This window comes from Oncorhynchus clarkii, chromosome 4 (genome assembly GCF_045791955.1).
Source record: "Oncorhynchus clarkii lewisi isolate Uvic-CL-2024 chromosome 4, UVic_Ocla_1.0, whole genome shotgun sequence".
Taxonomy (NCBI): Eukaryota; Metazoa; Chordata; class Actinopteri; order Salmoniformes; family Salmonidae; genus Oncorhynchus; species Oncorhynchus clarkii.
The window spans coordinates 44,626,586-44,643,238 of NC_092150.1; the positions used below are offsets into that span (position 1 = coordinate 44,626,586).

General features: G+C 41.1%; 1 protein-coding gene across 1 annotated transcript in view; it reads right to left on the reverse strand.

The window, feature by feature from the left end:
* Positions 1-8,282: 8,282 nt before the first annotated feature.
* Positions 8,283-16,653, reverse strand: part of LOC139406844 (voltage-gated potassium channel KCNC1-like) — a 136,279-nt gene continuing 127,908 nt past the window's right edge. Inside the window, exon 5 of the mRNA XM_071149924.1 lies at positions 8,283-8,339. The gene's annotated coding sequence lies outside the window, so the exon portion shown is untranslated. The remainder of the gene's footprint in view (positions 8,340-16,653) is intronic.

A 16,653-nucleotide genomic window follows, 5' to 3' on the forward strand; every position in this document is an offset into this window, starting at 1 on the left:
AAAGTATGCTGACATAAGGTATGTGTTTCAGTGTGATGCTTTTCCAGGTACTCAGAGTCACTGTAAGTCTGTCACGTTGGTCTGGAGTTTTGTGTTCTAAGGGATGGTGCTGATTGAGGAGTCCACAGGAACGAGTTGGTCTGGAGTTTTGTGTTCTAAGGGATGGTGCTGATTGAGGAGTCCACAGGAACGAGTTGGTCTGGAGTTTTGTGTTCTAAGGGATGGTGCTGATTGAGGAGTCCACAGGAATGAGTTGGTCTGGAGTTTTGTGTTCTAAGGGATGGTGCTGATTGAGGAGTCCACAGGAACGAGTTGGTCTGGAGTTTTGTGTTCTAAGGGATGGTGCTGACTGAGGAGTCCACAGGAACGAGTTGGTCTGGAGTTTTGTTTTCTAAGGGATGGTGCTGATTGAGGAGTCCACAGGAACGAGTTGGTCTGGAGTTTTGTTTTCTAAGGGATGGTGCTGATTGAGGAGTCCACAGGAATGAGTTGGTCTGGAGTTTTGTTTTCTAAGGGATGGTGCTGACTGAGGAGTCCACAGGAACGAAGGATGCTTCTGGTGTGGAGGGATGAACAAATCTTTTTGACTCTCTTTGTCTTCTATCATCCGCTCATCATCACCTTCAGTTCTCTCTTTCTTTCTTTCGCTCTCTCTCTCCTTTTTTCTTTCTCTCTCTCTCTCTCTCTCTCTCTTTCTCTCTCTCTCTCTCTCTCTCTCTCTCTCTCCGGTTACGTATCCCTTCAGCCTACAGTGAATCCAGTAGGGAGCTCTGGGTGAATTGTGTCCTAAGGTTGTTCCTCTTCTTGGACAGAAAGGGTAATTTTAGAAACTCAACACTGGAAAAAAAGAGGAGAGAAACAAGGAGAATAATCAGTGGAAGTTCCAGCAAACCTAGAAAATCAACCAGCTACGACTGGATGTTTAAAAACCTACATGATCCAGGGTAGTTTAGTTGATATGATTAACCTAACATGAGCTTGAATGGGAGTTTGAATTCATTTCACATTCTCAATTGTTTATAGTCACGTGTTTGATTCTATGACTGGATGGGTTTAGTTATGATGAGTACAACTGTTCAAAGCAAAGCAAATGATTCAACTGATCGATAGACGATAAAGCAAACAAAATACCTGTTTTTTGCAAAGCACATCTGGCATGCATGTACACAAAATACGAAAAGGCAGAAAAGCCTGTACGTTTTGCACAGACACACACACAGACACCAATACAATTGGCGTGGGCGGTTTCAGTTCTTGTGGGCTGTTAGGTCTGCTGGTGTTTGTCTACCTCTTAATTCATTGGTTAGTCATAATCCAATAGGGTGCTTTTCCAGGAAAGAGGACTGAGTCAGTGATTTTGGAGGTCAATCCCATACAGGACTACAGCCCACCAGGAATGTTAGTTTAGCTAAACACAGACCAAGAACTGAGAGTACTTCAGAAAGTATTCATACCCCTGAACTTTTTCCACATTTTGTTGTGTGACAGCCTGAATTTAAAATGGATGAAATTGGGATTTTGTGTCATTGGCCTACACACAATACACCTTAATGTCAAACTGGAATGATGTTTTTAGAACATATTACAAATTAATACAAAATGAAATGCTGAAATGCCTCGAGTCATTAAGTGTTCAACCCCTTTGTTATGTCAAGCCTAAATAAGTTCAGGAGTAAACATTTGCTTAACAAGTCATGTAATAAGTTGCATGGACTCACTCTGTGTGCAATAATAGGGTTTAATTATCTGTAAGGTCCCACAGTTCGAGTAGTACATTTCAAACAGACTCAACCACAAAGACCAGGGAGGTTTTCCAAATGGGTAGATGGTAAAAAAAAAGACATTGAATATCCCTTTGTGCGTGGTGAAGTTATTGACTACACTTTGGATGGTGTGTCAATACACCCAGTCAGTACAAAGACACAGGGATCCTTCCTAACTCAGTTGCCGGAGAGGAAGGAAACAGCTCAGGGATTTCACCACGAGGCCAATGGTGACTTTAAAATGGATATGATAGGAGAAAAGTGAGGATGGATCAGCAAAATTGTAGTTACTCCACAACACTAACCTAAATGACAAAGTGAAAAGAAGGAAGCCTGTACAGAATAAACATATTCCAAAACATGCATCCTGTTTGCAATAAGTCACTAACGTAAAACTGCACAAAATTTTGCAAAGAAATGTACTTTGTGTCCTTAATACAACGCGCTATGTTGTGGGCAAATCCAACACACACATCACTGAGTACCACTCTTCATATTTTCAAGCTTGTCATCGGCAAGGACTAGGGAGTTTTATGGACTGGAGCTAAGCAGACACTGGGAGACAAATTCACCTTTCAGCAGGACAATAATCTAAAACACAAGGCCAAATATACACCGGAGTTACTTGCAAAGACAACATTCAATGTTCCCGAGTGGCCTACAGTTTTGGATTAAATTGGGTTGAAAATGGCTGTCTAGCAATGATCAACAACCAACTTGACAGAGCTTGAACAATTTTTAAAATAATAATTTGCAAATATTGTATAATCCAGTTGTGCAAAGCTCTTAGAGACTTACCCAGAAAGACTCACAGTTGTAATCGCTGCCAAAAGTGATTCTAACATGTATTGACTCATGGGGTATGAATACTTATGTAAATGACATCTAAAAACAGGTTTTCACTTTGTCATTATGGGGTATTGTGTGCAGATGGGTGAGATTCTTTATATTTAATGCATTTTGAATTCAGTCTGTAACAACAAAATGTAGAATAAATCAAGGGGTGTGTATACTTTATGAAGGCAGCCTACAGCAGACACACACACACACACACACACACACACACACACACACACACCCACACAGAGATAGGCAACATGGAGGAAAAAATTAGACATGAAACAGGGCGAAGCAAAACACAGTTACACACACACACACTGCGAAAACACAGCACGCGAAGCACAGAGCGAAACAGCACACAGAAGACAAAACACATTCTTACACTGAGAAGTGATCAGCTGTCTTCCTCCTCTCATTTAGTATTTTTCTTTCTTCCTCAAACTGTCCTCCATTTCATGGTTCTTCCTTTGATGACAATCCTTTTTTAATACACAGTTCCTACTTCCCCCCCCAAAACATCATACGTAATGTCTGACAGTCTTTCTGTCCATTTCCTATCCTCGGGAGACGTTGGTAATCCACCTTTAGGGAAGATGGAACTTTAACGTTTATGGTGGGGGTTGTTTCATTTTGGGATTTTGTAATAGAAGCAGTAGAGATAGCACATTTCAAAATACCAATTAAAAAAAGAATAAGAGAAGGTGGAGAGGTCGAGATGGGGTGAAACGTGTGTCGGAGGGAGAGGAGAGTGGAGGGACAAAACTATCTCAGAATCACATAACAGGGTACATAGGTGAGCTGGGATGAGGACATATAATATTTACAGGTCCATACATACAGTAGAGAGGAAGCAAAACATTTCAAACCTTCTCTCTGTTCGGCTCTGATAGACATTACGTCTGGAAGCACTGATTTAAACCAACATAGAGAGAAATATACCTGAGTTGTGAATGGAGGGAGACTGACGAAGAGGGAAAGGGGAAATGTGGAAAAGGAGGAAGACAGAGGTGTAGTCAAAAACATTGCACTAATGATATTATTAAATTCATTTCTACGTCAGTTGATGGCTAGACTACAAACATCCTCCATTTTAGCATCATAAAGTAATTCTCCCTTCTTAGGATTGGTAAAAAAGTGTCTGAAGAACTTCTTCCCAGAGTTTTTTTTTTTTACCTGCAATGATTGAACAAAAACATGCTATGATACACAGACCTGAACATCACTCTACTAACTGAAACCCCTAACTAAACCATCAACTTGCCCATCAATAATGAGCAAAATAACCACCTATCACAACAACCTCTATTGATCCATTCTAGAATGTCACATGCTCGCCTCCTACTGCTTGTCAAAGAGCAGCACCCTCCTGTCCCAGTGACAATGGGGGAAAAGTCACCACCCATCGGTCACAGACGTGGAATAGATATTGAATTGACGTTGTGCCCAGTGGGCATTGACTATTCCTATCCCCTATAGTAGGGCTCTGGTCAAAAGTAGTGCACTATATAGGGAGTAGGGTGCCATTTTAGATGGAGCAAAGCACTAAATAGGGAGTAGGGTGCCATTTCAGATGGAGCAAAGCACTAAATAGGGAGTAGGGTGCCATTTCAGATGGAGCAAAGCACTAAATAGGGAGTAGGGTGCCATTTCAGATGGAGCAAAGCACTAAATAGGGAGTAGGGTACCATTTCAGATGCAACAAAGCACTAAATAGGGAGTAGGGTGCCATTTCAGATGGAGCAAAGCACTAAATAGGGAGCAGGGTACCATTTCAGATGCAACAAAGCATTAAATAGGGAGTAGGCTGCCATTTCAGATGGAACAAAGCACTAAATAGGGAGTAGGGTGCCATTTCAGATGGAGCAAAGCACTAAATAGGGAGTAGGGTGCCATTTCAGATGGAGCAAAGCACTAAATATGGAGTAGGGTACCATTTCAGATGCAACAAAGCACTAAATAGGGAGTAGGGTGCCATTTCAGATGGAGCAAAGCACTAAATAGGGAGCAGGGTGCCATTTCAGATGGAGCAAAGCACTAAATAGGGAGTAGGGTGCCATTTCAGATGGAGCAAAGCACTAAATAGGGAGTAGGGTACCATTTCAGATGGAGCAAAGCACTAAATAGGGAGTAGGGTGCCATTTCAGATGGAGCAAAGCACTAAATAGGGAGTAGGGTGCCATTTCAGATGGAGCAAAGCACTAAATAGGGAGTAGGGTGCCATTTCAGATGGAGCAAAGCACTAAATAGGGAGTAGGGTGCCATTTCAGATGGAGCAAAGCACTAAATAGGGAGTAGGGTGCCATTTCAGATGCAACAAAGCACTAAATAGGGAGTAGGGTGCCATTTCAGATGCAACAAAGCACTAAATAGGGAGTAGGGTGCCATTTCAGATGCAACAAAGCACTAAATAGGGAGTAGGGTGCCATTTCAGATGGAGCAAAGCACTAAATAGGGAGTAGGGTGCCATTTCAGATGGAGCAAAGCACTAAATAGGGAGTAGGGTACCATTTCAGATGGAGCAAAGCACTAAATAGGGAGTAGGGTGCCATTTCAGATGGAGCAAAGCACTAAATAGGGAGTAGGGTGCCATTTCAGATGGAGCAAAGCACTAAATAGGGAGTAGGGTGCCATTTCAGATGGAGCAAAGCACTAAATAGGGAGTAGGGTGCCATTTCAGATGGAGCAAAGCACTAAATAGGGAGTAGGGTGCCATTTCAGATGGAGCAAAGCACTAAATAGGGAGTAGGGTGCCATTTCAGATGCAACCTAAGTTTAAAAAATGTGCAGGATGCAGAAGGACGTAGCATAAGTATTTTTGCTCAACAATGAGTCGTGTATTTGTCTGTAGCCTACGGTTGGTTACGTGTGAATTCTACCTCCAGGGGGGAAGTGTAGTCTATTTGTAGATTGTTAGTGACAGTTGAGGTTAATTTTGCTATCTGCTTTGACTCAATATGTGTCATAAACTAATAACCTGTAACCTTGGATATGATGTGCATTTAAATGCTACTTCGTTTTGCTACACCTTGTGGTTACTTATTATCAAAAGAAAGGATCACTAATAATGCAAATGTTGTGTGAGCTTTCCCTCCCCATAGGGGAGGTTAGGGGAATTTGGAACCTGCTCAAAACTAGTCATTTCTGTTACTTTCAAACGCTAAACCCCTAAATGTTGGGTATGTACTGTACCTCAGGATATTTCAAGCAAGAGGGGGCCAGGATAGGATGGATTGATGGAACAAGAGAGAGGGAGAACAGAGAGGAGTGAAAGTGATGAAGTGTGTTGAAAAGTCGGTGAGGTTTGGGTGGGCTTTGGCCGATGTGGTTTCACGGAGGGACATTTTGAGTTTTGAAGACGTGTTCTGATTAACGTGGAAAAAGGAAGAAGTAGATCATTTTTTTCTCTAGTATTAATTCACAGTTACTGCTTCTTTTTGCATATACCTGATAAGCACTGGGCTCTCAGAATAGTTCTCTGTAAAAAGATAACAAAAAATATAAATCATAAAGTAATTATTATTACCAGTTAGTCTGGTAAGGTCTATAAGAAATAACAGAGCAGCTACACAAGACCACTGGTTACCCTTCCCCATCCTTAAAAAATACAACTTTCCCAAACCCCCTCCCCATTTGGGTACCAATGGTCTCTTCCACCCTATAACATCTTAACATGCATATATGTAAACTCAACTCTTCTCAGACAAAACTGTGAGAGGCGAGTGCTTTCCCCCCCGTAATAGCATGCTGTTAGTCTATATGTTGTGTATAGAAATATACACATTCATATGCACTTAATATATACAGTAAATATATACACAATCATTAAGCTCATGATCAAATCTGATGTCTTCTCAAATCACATTTCCTTGATTTTGGATATAGACATATCAATTCCTTATTGCTTGCAATGGAAACCCCATGCAGATTGAAATAAGTCAAAACTTTACAACTGTACAGAACATTTGGACCAATAACAGGTATAAGAAGAATTCCTATAATTAAAAGAACAAACACCCAAAGCACTAGATCAAGGGAGAAGACAGGGAAGGAAGGGAGGGATGTAGGGATGAAGAGAGAACATTAGAAAATATTGATTTGGTCGTTTGTAGACTGGTGTCTGGGTGTCAGCAAAACCATAATAATGGAATATATCTATGTATACTACCATATATATATGATCTTATTTATTACTCTGGGTGTAGAGTACTAGTGCAAGTTGGGGTGAATTCCATTTATATTATATCAACTCTGGAGGTGAATAAAAAATGCAAACCATGAATTGAAAACAATCCGATATTTAATATAACAGGCAATTTTCTATTAATTAATTGAGATTCAATGCATCTCCTGAATTGACTGCAATCAAAATGGAATCCACACCAACCATAGTTATAGATCAAGCTGTCACCCTCCCTGACACTCCCACCTCAAACTCAAACTCAACACAGATGAAGGCTTTTCAGATTCTCGCGCACTACTATTAGATTAGCATGGTCCCAGATCTGTTTGTGCTGTCTAGCCAACTCCCATGTCATTGGCAAGCTAATGTGACAATGAGTGACAAGGACTTGGTAATAGAGCACGAACCGACTGGCCATCAGGCTACTATCGGATAAGTACAGATATGAAGTGCAGATATGGAGCTATGTCATGTGACTCACAACAACAGTTCATATTCTAATCTAATAAACGTTAAACCTCCTCACAGCATCACTTGAGCCTGTAGAGGATACAGTTCTCATCCTAATGAGTCTTGAGCTTTGAATTATCTAACGGTTTTCTCTTATTGTATTTTTTTTGTTGCTTTGCTCGCTTAACGAGGTTGCCCTAATAGCCTTTTTAGCTTAACGCTATCTAGAGTGTATACAGTCCACACCTGTATATGGCTAATGCTAATGTTGGTGATAGAGAATGCACTTTCTGTGAAATGTGAAAAGATGTCACCTTCAGTCCTTACACAACCCTCTGTCTCTAGTGAGAGAGGAGCAGGTGGCAGAGTGAGAGATGAGGAGGGGGAGAAATGGAATGTCAAACCAAAAAAATCACATAAAATCAACCGGACAAATTTCAAGCAACAGAACTGGATGCAACCAGTTAGAGACATAAGCATTACCTTAATCGATTGCAACATTCGATGCCAATAAATATCAATAATAAAATTGACGCTAACATCGGAAAATACAAAAATAAACATTTGTGTAAATCAACCGCTTAAATGAAAAATATACAATCCATAAGAATGACAATAATTGAAATGTCGACATAGGGTATATCAAGATAGGATGTTTTTAACGTTGTCACTATAACCTCGTCATCTTCTACATTTCAACAAACAATTTCAAAAGAAATCAGGATTTTAAGAAGTTTTGGTCTCTTTTTTTTCTAATGTCTGGTATGGAGGGAAAATATTTGTCCTCCTTCAACACTTAATTCCCCCCCCCCAGAAAACAGTGAGAAAGAAAGGAATGATCTGTAATTCTGATGAATTGGCACTCTTGCATCTTGGGCCAGAGGTAGATGCATGTCTGTGCACACAAAACCACACAACTCCCATGTGTGCCACAGATATACAGCATACAGCACATCTCCATAGGATTAACTATACATAGATACAAATATATTTCTATACATTGCATATTTCTATATATGTATATTGCCTTTTTTGTTCATTTTGTCATTGATTCGTTCTGTTCTTCTACCAAGCGCTGTCAGTCCATCCTCCATTCACGGTGCCCTCTTTTTATGTGAGGTGCGATGGTTCAGCAGCCAGGACCGGGAGGTGGGGGGTGGGAGGTGGGTCAAAAAGGACAAAAGAGAAAAAAGAAAACTGAAAAAATCACTACACTCAAATCATAAGTCATTGTGAGTGTGGCGATGTGGTGAAATGCTCGATACAGGAAGACAACGAAGGATTGAGGAAGTGGAGGGAGATCGTTGATGAAGATGAAAAAGACCGAAATTGATCTCTCGTCTAACGGGTGACCCAAAGCCACTTCTGAGTATAGCCACACCCACCTGACACTGACATGTGCAGACTGTATAGTTTGATATGTGTACAGATTGATTTCTGAGGAGCCATATTTAGAAAAAGAGAAAGGAGCTACATTTAATTTTACACACCTGCATACAAGAGGGCAGGGATGGCCGGTAGGGCTGGTATATGGTCAATGATGAGAAATACTGATCTCTGCTTAAATGGCCCCTCCCCTTTTACTGCTCCCGACCAATGGGAATGAGAGTCCCACCCCCCACCCCTTCTTTTCTACCACCCCTAACGCCGCCCCCTAGAGAAAGAAGAGCGAATCCCTCCATCCCTTCTGCCCTTTAATCCTCACAACCATTATAAAAATAGTTTGTTATTATGTCCTCCCTCTTTGTGGGTTAGGATGCTCTTCTTTAAAACAATGATGGTTGTTGTTCAGGCTTTCATCAGAGTCTGTGTATTGCACAAAAGCCCCAGAACGCTTTGCGTTCTCTCCAGCTCTCTACATGGCACTGATAATATCAATAATGATAATGATAATAATAGTAGGAGTGATTGAACGCTAGTATAATACAACTCTCTAGCAACCCCCCCCCCCCCTAGCTTTTAAAATAATACATTGCTGTTTGATCGGTCGGTGAGTCTCTATAAGTGTGTGGTGTGTGTGATACAGTCTATTTTCAGCACACAGAAACACATTTAACGGTCCAATGAGTCAGCTCCCCTGGGAGATCTAGCACTAACCAGTACAGTTGTATGGGTGATACTAAAAAATACCTTTCTTATTTTGGGCTTGCCTCTTTTCTTGTCAAAGATTTTCTGTTAAATATAAGAATTTCTTTGTGTGATTTTTTATTCCTACTGTTTTTCATTAGATTTTTTTCTTCAAAAAACAAATGCATGCATTTTAGTATATATTAGATATTTTGTTGGTGTTAGTTAGTGTAAGTATGTTCTTCTCCCAAATACAAGAGGTGTGTGTGTGTGAGTGGATGTTTTTTTTGTTGAGGCTTGATGACGTGTGGGGGTGTAGAGTATTAGAGGAAGTCTCATTTGACTAAGGAGCTCTTTAGGATTAGTGGTAATACGGAGTGCAAAAACAGCACACATTTACTATAATACAGGGAGGCCTGCTATTTTAGCTCACTACATTATTTATCAGTCTAAATCGCTAACCTACACTCAATCCCTGTTAATAAGGCAGGTGTGTGAGAGTATACGTGTGTGTGTGTTTGTGTGAGAGAGAAAGAGAGAGCGAGTATAGGTGTGTGTTGATGTGTGTGTGTGTGTGTGTGTGTGCGGGTTCTCATTGCTCCATCAGGTGTAACATTGCTGGAGACTAACACCGAATACCTCTTAACATTTTGCTTCGGCTTAACATATTGCACATTGCATGTGGTGGGAAAGTGCCTGTAGTCTTAGAATGAATAGCAAAAATATCCACTAAGTCCCTTATACACTGGATGCCCCCCTCAACCTGGCTTTCAATGAAGAGCATTATTACATGTGGCTAAATGGCACCCCCTACAGTTCATTATCATTATCACTATAGGACTAATATCAGTGGGAGTACTGGGATTACAGTGGTGTTGGTATGTCTCTCTTTCCTGATGCTGCTTCTGTAGTTGACTTGTTGGCTTGCTTCTCCACATCATGACGCTACAAAATGGAGGGGATGGGGGAGTGACAGCGGCGGAGGTTGGTTCCCGGGGGCTCGAAAGGGTTGGTGATGGGGGTGAGGCGCATAGGCGCTCCTGACATGCCCGAAATGTTATTGAGGCTGCGGGACTTCTCATAGCCTGTTGCTGTGGTGAGCGGGTTGTCATGGTTACAGGGTTACATTAGGTTAGAGGTCAAGGGGTTACCGTAGAGGTGACAGGGGTTATCAACAGTGGTGTTTTGGGAAAAGTAGTTTTAGGGTTCAAAACAGTTTAAAAGCAGGACATTTGGTGCAAAATAAATATTAAGTAAAATTGCATAAATGTTTGTGGTTCATTTCAATGTTTTAAAGATTATTATGTTATTTGTTCATGTTTAAGGAGGACATGGATATAATTTGGATGACAAAGATGTGGTGTTAAAATATATAATGGGTTAGAAATAGTAAGGAATAACAATTGTTATGAATAAAAAGTTTTCAAAAAACAAAAACAATTAAAACCCAAATCATACCAAATCAACAGTCAAACCGAAAATTCAAATCAGGTTTTAAGGCCAAAGAAAACAAACAGACAGACAAGGGACAGAGAGAAAGACAGACAGAGACAGACAGACGGGAGAGACAGGACAAAACAGGAAAATGAGTTATGAAAATATGTCATCAAAATCTTGCCACATCAATACAAAATGGTGCTTTAGTAGTGTAGTGTCAGCATACACAGTACAACACAGTAAAGTACAACACAGTAGAACATAGTAGAGGGGAGAGTACTGATGGATAAAACAGCTGGTATCAAGCTCCAGTGACTTTTAGCTCCCTCTGGTATACACAAAGAGAGGGAAGAACACTCATTTGTCTCTTAGAAAAAGGAGAGAGAGAGAGGGCAGACTCAGCATCCAGATGTTTTAGCCTCCAACACTGAATTCTAAACCTTCAGAAAGACAGACTTCAGACAGACAGGGGGACAGGGCAACAGTACATACAGTCAAAGCTCTATTCACAGCACCTCCCCAGAACAACGTGGCCAACTTGGACCTGGTGAAGTCGTCAGGATTTGGGAACAGAAACATAAGCAGAACATTTACTGTGTGTGTGCGTGTGTGTGTGTCTGAAGATCGTATGAAAACACTGGCAGCTTCACCGGGCCCAACAGAACCTGGCTGCCTCCCCCTTATTCACTCTTTACACCTACCTCTCAGAGCCCCCATCACAGTAGTAATGATCTCGGATCAATTTGACCTTTAGATCAAAACAAATAAAATTAATAAGATAATATTTGAATGTCCAGAGGTGAACTGATCAGAGATCAGCACTCCTACTCTGAGACGGTTTGTGAATGCAGGCCCATACTTCCTCTCATGGTCCAAGCCTGCCTTCTTCCCTTCCTCCTCCTCCTTCCCAGCGATGTAGTAGAACGTAAACATAAAACACAGCTTTTCATGTTGTGGATAGCCTCTATGCACATATTATTACGCTAGATTAGTGTTCGAATTTGCATTACTCCCACCACCCCTTTAAGGGTGAGCCTAAATTCAACCACCTTTTAAGAGTGAGACAAATTCTAACACCATCCCTTCAAGAGTGAGCCAAAGGTCACATTCCCCTGCTCAGACGTTGCATGCATCAACCAATGGTTGCGTGCCACATCATTGACGGTGCTGTCAGCAACATCTGAGCAGGGGAACATGACCAATATCTAACAACACCCCTTTAAGAGCAAGCCAAAATCTAACACCACCCATGTAAGAGATGAAACTTTGTGTTGTCTGTGTGTGTTGTGAAGTTACAATAGAGCAGCAATCTGGATATAAACCTCACCACACATGACCAAGCAGTAGAATCATCAGGTAATAGGTGGCATAACAGGATAGGTTTGATCATCCTCTGTTCTCTAAACTCAAAGCAGCCACATCTCATCCTAATGTGTCCTTTCTTTGTGCTGTTTTTGTTGTCATGAATTACTTTGTTCCATCGTTACTGATAATAGAGAATGTGTTCTTGGGCAGGAATGAATGAGGGCGGAAAGGCAGTCACAGCACATGTCATCAACCGTAAAATTGGGATCCAATTCAATCAATCACAGATAAAGAGAAACCACACCGTGGTTTACACTGTATACAAGGTCTCGCAGACATTGTCATTGGATATTTTGATTTAGTAAAACCACATCTACCCTTAAAATACAGCATCAACATTCTGTATGAAACCTGCATCCCTGCTGAAATTAAACAGCATAGACCAGCATACATTTCAAGCTGGTCTATGCTGGTCCATACTGGTCAGTGCTGGTCAAGTTGGTCTGACCAGCATGGTCTAGCTGGTTATGCTGACAGACCAGCCTTTGTTGTGTTTCTGTTCTGTTTTCGCTGATGACCAGCCTTCATTGTGTTTTTGCTGGTGACCAGCCTTCATTCTGTTTTCGCTGATGACCAGCCTTCATTGTGTTTTTGCTGGTGACCAGCCTTCATTCTGTTTTCGCTGATGACCAGCCTTCATTGTGTTTTTGCTGATGACCAGCCTTCATTGTGTTTTTGCTGGTGACCAGCCTTCATTCTGTTTTCGCTGATGACCAGCCTTTATTGTGTTTTTGCTGGTGACCAGCCTTCATTCTGTTTTCGCTGATGACCAGCCTTCATTGTGTTTTTGCTGATGACCAGCCTTCATTGTGTTTTTGCTGGTGACCAGCCTTCATTCTGTTTTCGCTGATGACCAGCCTTCATTGTGTTTTTGCTGGTGACCAGCCTTCATTGTGTTTTCGCTGATGACCAGCCTTCATTGTGTTTTTGCTGGTGACCAGCATAAGCTGAAGCAAAACCAGCATCAAGTCACATTATGCTGGCTTACAATGTGATGTTTAATTCCTATTGGAATCCAACCAGAGTGGATTCCCACAGTCTGCATTCAGAATGACTGCCAGGGTTTAGAAGATGAGGGTTGTTCAAAACTGTGACTCAGTTGTCAAGTCAACACATCTGTCAGTGCTGCTGTGAACCGCATCACGAGAGACATCCCAAATGGGAGATGTATATATTTTTTTTAATTCAACGTTTGAGTTGCTTTGTGAATCACTAAATTAGCTTGATGTGATATTACTGCAATGCTGCTCATTGCATCCAAGTTGCTTCTTGACATAGGCGTAGAGCTGTCAGTCAAGGCGAGCTCATGAATATAAGCTCCCCACCCACTCATCCTGTCTTTAAAACTTCCTGGTAGTTAGCCATGAGAGAAAAGGTACTTTTCAGAATGACTGTTCAGGACCGTTGGGTGCCATGTAGAACCCTTTGATTTGTCTATGTAGGGGAACCTTTTGATTTCCATTTAGAACCCTCTCATGAAGAACCCTCTGGTTCCAGATAGAACCAATGACAGATTCTACAGTTATACTTATAGGATACTACAGATGTGCCGGAAGTATCCTATAAGTAGAAGTTACCTGCTACAGAGTTGCAGTAAAAATACAGTGGGGCCATACTTGTTAACATAAGCAAGCATTTAAAGTTAAATGGGTTAAATGGGTACAAAATGTGTTTCAGCCAATGAAAATTGTTTATTTACTTGCATGTGACGCAAAATTGTTCTGGTCCCATTAGATAACCCTATACTAACCTCAACGAATCGTACTGATTATGTCCTGGCACAACTTCTTCATCAACCTATAAAAGAGACTTTATATCGACCAACCAATGTCATTTCTTAAAATAGGTCAACCCTAGACACTAGAGGGATATTTTAAACCTACAAATTCGAGATGTACTACTGTAGCAAAATGTTGTGTGCCAATATTGCACTGATGCATCCTTGATTAGGCTACTAGCTACTACTAACGTAAGACACCATTTTCACGTTATTGCATACATGACAAAACCCCGCGTTTTTGTTTACCAGTTTCACACGCATCTATGTGCTTTTATGGGGGAAATATAAATGGGGTCCTATCAACAACAAAAACCTGTTGACTGCCGGTCCTTGATGCTCAATTCAAAACGCATGTGATGTAGTGGATGATTCTAATCACGCACAGCCTATAAAACATTGTAGCCCTACATTTAGGTGTACACGTCCATGTAATATAGCCTACGCAATATCATTATTAGACAATAGCAGTGTGTTTGTGTGCAAGGCTGAAGAAGGTAGCTCCTTCTTAAATTAATTCATAATCTTAATTTTCAAACTGTTGGCTGTACGTCCCTTTTCAACACAATAGCAGTGCTTGACTTGGGCAGGAGCTCACCAGAACTGAGTACTTGCACCTCAAATGTTCTCATGCTTGAGTTCCTGCACCCCTTATCAAATATTAGCTCAAAAGTATTGTACAGTTCCTGCACTTAAATATATACAGTACCGGCACCTATTTTAGTCCAAGTCAAGCACTAACACTAACACAATACATGTAAATCAACATCAACATGTGACAATTACGTGAACTAGTCACTTTACACAGAGAGCAATTTGACCAGTCAGTCAATTACATGTGATAGTTGCTTTGACGATCAGATCTGTTGGACTTAGTTATGTTAAGGACACTTCCATCCATGAACAAGTGTTGGAACGCGTCCAACTACTTTGACGATTTTAATTGGCTGATGCAACTGTGCCAGGGTATAATCAGAACCACCTGTTTAAGTTAACTTAGAGTTCATTTGTACCATATTATCTGATGGGACCAGCTACAATTTAGCGTTTGATCACATGCAAGTAAATCAACGCTTTTCATTGGCTGACACGCATTTTGTGCATGAGAACCCATTTAACTTTAAACGCTTGCTTTTTTACAGTTGCATTAAGGTGTTATTGTTGTAAAATTACTTGTTTACCTGACTTTCACTGCACTTTGAAATGTAGGTGGGGGCAATGTGCTGGTGAGGCTCATTAGTGGTGGTGATGCCTCATTTGGAGGCATGGTCTAAAATATGTTGTATTTGTACCAATTGTTTGTGGAAGTATTGCACCAGTTGAAGTGTTTTATCGTTATGTTGATGAAGGTTGAGGTAGAACTATCGTACAATGCAGTGTGCCGCCGCGATCACTGCTCAATGAGTCCAGTCCATAGACATTGAAAACCGGTGCAATCATCTAGGTGTAGTGTGTGGTGTCTGGAAGTTGGAAAAGGTGGCGAGTAGTGCAGACAGAATGGAGAAAAAGCTGGTGAAGCAACAGCTGTGCTAGAATGCGAACAATATGGGTGTCAGTTCGGGAGGATGAGGGTTAAGGACTGAAATGGTCTGTAGTGGAAAGACATAGGAAGAAGAGAGATCCTGATACTGAAAGCAGTGGAGCGTTTAGTTAAGAAAGCATAAAGAGCGCCAAGGTAGGTAGGAAGCAAAAGTAATAATGTGTCGGAGTGGAAAGCAGTTACAGGGTTTTATGAGACAACAGGGCCTCATTTACACCCTGACTAACTAATGCCGTAGAAAAAGAGGTAGGTCAAATTAGCTCGGTTCATTGGAAATGGTCAGTTGAAGTCAGAAGTTTACAGACACCTTAGCCAAAGACATTTAAACTCAGTTTCACAATTCCTGACATTTAATCCTAGTAAAAATTCCCCGTCTTAGGTCAGTTAGGATCACCACTTTATTTTAAGAATGTGAAACATTAGAATAATAGTAGAGAGAATGATTTATTTCAGCTTTTACGTCTTTCATCACATTCCCAGTGGGTCAGACGTTTACATACACTCAATTAGTATTTGGTAGCATTGCTTTTAAATTGTTTAACTTGGGTCAAACATTTCAGGTAGCCTTCCACAAGCTTCCCACAATAAGTTGGGTGACTTTTGGTCCATTCCTCCTGAGAAAGCTGGTGTAACTGAGTCAGGTTTATAGGCCTCCTTGCTCACGCACGCTTTTTCAGTTTTGCCCACAAATTTTCTATGGGATTGAGGTCATGGCTTTGTGATGGCCACTCCAATACCTTGACTTTGTTGTACTTAAGCCATTTTGCCACAACTTCGGAAGTATGCTTGGGGTCATTGTCCATTTGGAAGACCCATTTGCGACCAAGCTTTACATTTCTGACTGATGTCTTGAGATGTTGCTTCAATATATCCACATAATTTTCCTACCTCAGATGCCATCTATTTTGTGAAGTGCACCAGTCCCTCCTGCAACCAAACACCCCCACAACATGATGCTGCCACCTCCGCGCTTCACGGTTGGGATAATGTTCTTCGGCTTGCAAGCGTCCCCCTTTCTCCTCCAAACATAACGATGGTCATTATGGCCAAATAATTATATTTCTGTTTCATCAGACCAGAGGACATTTCTCCAAAAAGTACAATCTTTGTCTCCATGTGCAGTTGCAAACCTTAGTCTTGGCTTTTTTAAATGGCAGTTTTGGAGCAGTGGGTTCTTCCATGCTAAGCGGCCTTTCAGGTTATGTCGACATAGGACTCGTTTGTACCTGTTTCC